Source organism: Amyelois transitella, chromosome 21 (genome assembly GCF_032362555.1).
Source record: "Amyelois transitella isolate CPQ chromosome 21, ilAmyTran1.1, whole genome shotgun sequence".
Lineage (NCBI taxonomy): Eukaryota > Metazoa > Arthropoda > Insecta > Lepidoptera > Pyralidae > Amyelois > Amyelois transitella.
Genome location: NC_083524.1, coordinates 3,375,679 through 3,378,448, shown reverse-complemented (window position 1 = coordinate 3,378,448; position 2,770 = coordinate 3,375,679).

Sequence of the window (2,770 nt, the reverse complement as noted above, 5' to 3'; positions counted from 1 at the left end):
AAAAGACTCCAACTGAATCCTGTGAGCTCTCCCACGCGTCATAGATTTGAGAAACAAGTGCTACTCCCGCATCAGTGGTGGACTTCCCGGCAGTGAACCCATATTGTTGGGAATGGAAAATATTATTGATTTTAAAATATTGTTGCATTTGATTAAGCATCATCTTCTCAAACACCTTGCTCAAAACTGGCAATATAGAAATAGGTCTATAATTGCCAAGGACTGTTTTCTCCCCTTTTTTGAATAAAGGTATTAATTTACTACATTTCATTAAATTTGGAAAAATACCCTCATCAATACATTCATTAAATATAAAAGCTAGATCAGATGCAATAATGTCTATGATTTGACTTATGATACTAACAGACATACCCCAATGGTCTTCAGACTTTTTCAAATTAAATTGTTTGAACGCCTTTAATATATTATCAGAGTTAACATAATTAAATTTAAAGACAGATTTGATGGGAGTTGTGTTATTATTAAGAAGACAGATTTGATGGGAGTTGTGTTATTATTAAGATTATCTGACTGTATGATTAAGATTTAACTCAAAATTAACGCGGACGAAGTCGCGGGCAACAGCTAGTGTATACCTAAATATGTCAGTAACAGTTATAGCGAAGTTTCTAAAGGAACAAAATTATCTAACACGGGTGGAGCTGCGGACATAATCTAGTCATGAATCACTAGAAATAAATAGTAAAAACATGTAGAAAATCAATAAAATCATATCGGCCATCGCATGCTACCACGCCTTCGAAGTTACATGGCCGTCCGTGTGACATTAAATTCAGTTCTCTCCTTCAGAACTTAACTTTTTAGGGTTCTGTAGGTAAATTAAATTACCTAGAAGTAGTGAAATCATTCATTCATTTATTAAAAATAGCTTTATATCTCAATAAAAAGCTATTTTTAATAAATGAATGAATGATTTGTTATGTGATGAATGAGTCAATTTATAGATGTTACATTTGTACACACTTTTGTGGCATTGTAATTAAGTAGATATGTAAATAACATAGGTTTTAATGCGAACATACTTTAATGTATGTTTTTTTTGTCGATTAACGATGTGGTAACCGATATCAATTTTTTTGAGTAAGTATTTATAAATCTGGTGTAAGCCTAACACAGCTGAGAAAACCACATTTATACAAATGTACGGACAGACAAAAATGTATTAATCACATTTCTTGCTTCTTATATACATAGGTTAATCCCCTATATCGTTTTTTTTTTTGCCAATATCTTTCAAGTCAAAATATCAGTCAGTTAATATTTTATTTAGGTTTATTTATAGGTACATGAGAGAGATTAAGATGAATTGTTCGCTGAAAAGATATTTTCGTCTAATTTTATTTATTTCCTATTATTTTATTTTTCCCTGCTGCTTCTCCGCTTTTACTGCACTAAATAATACGTCCTAATTCTAAGTTTATTATTTGTGAAATTTTATCCTAGTATACTGAACCTTGCTATGTGTTTGTCAAATTCACTATACTTTGAGCAGCGTGTATTCAGTCATAATTTCTATGAATCATGTTTATTTTAGGCATAACAATACAGACAATATTTTTAATGAAAAGATTTGTTCAGTGTCTAGTCTACCGTAAATCGACTGTGACTAGTCGTGATTTTATCTAGATTTTGAAAGTATAAATCTATAGATATATGTATGTATTAAAATAAATGTTAATTATTATATATATATATAGTACCTAGTGTACTTATTTTAATATGTGTGAAACTTACGTAAATTAATAGTTAAATCTAAAACGGTAGGTAAGGTGTAATTTTCGATATTGTTGCGACTGTAAATTTTTACATTACATAAACTGTTTATTGGGCTATCCATACTTTTTCAAAAAAATATATTATATTTCAAAATCTTGTCCTGTCGCTTTTGTTTCCATTTTTGAGCTGTGAAGTTTTTCCATTCTACGAGATTTATTCATTATGTTACTTTTATTATTTATTATTAAACATAAACGTTTCGAACTTGGCACTTTTTCATTTTTAATTTAAGCGCTAGGAATTTCTCTTACTTAGAACTGTTGCACGAAAAAGTTTTATGAATAGAAACGATACCGTAACTTTCAAACAAGCGCTCTTCGATATGAACCAAAATTTTTACTTGGAAAACCAAATCCCAGCTCGGCCATATACTAATGACTATTTTCAATGTTATGTAGGTACATCAGTTTGAATAGTAACCGAAGCTCTTACAGTGAGGGAAAACATCGTGAGGAATCCTGCACTTTCAGGAAACTGTATGTGTAACAATGTTTGGCCCAATACGGGTTAGGTTAACCTGCAAAGGTTGCGGAAGTCAGATGGGAGTTGCTTCGTGTACAAACCTGACTCACCTAATTCAGGGTACATGGTCAAAGGCGTACCCCAGGCTTCTCTCCAGATTGGTAAGGATGCACCTGGGACTAGAAACTAGGACGTTTATAATACAGAGGTCTTTTCCTGGATATATGAACTGGAGCAAAGTTTGCTTCCGCGCAAAAGTCAGTATCATTATTAAAGTTGTATATTATACTCTATTTTTTTTTATTTAAAACTTTGTACTTTTTTAACAAAATAAAAGTACAAAGGGCGGACTTAATGCCGTTTGGTATTCTCTACCAGTCTACCAGCTGACCGAACAGAGAATCTTTAAGTTGGTGGTGCGATAAAGTGCACATGCATAGTTACTGCTAAATACATACATTACAAATAAAATACATTATAAATACATATACATACATAAAATATCAAATAA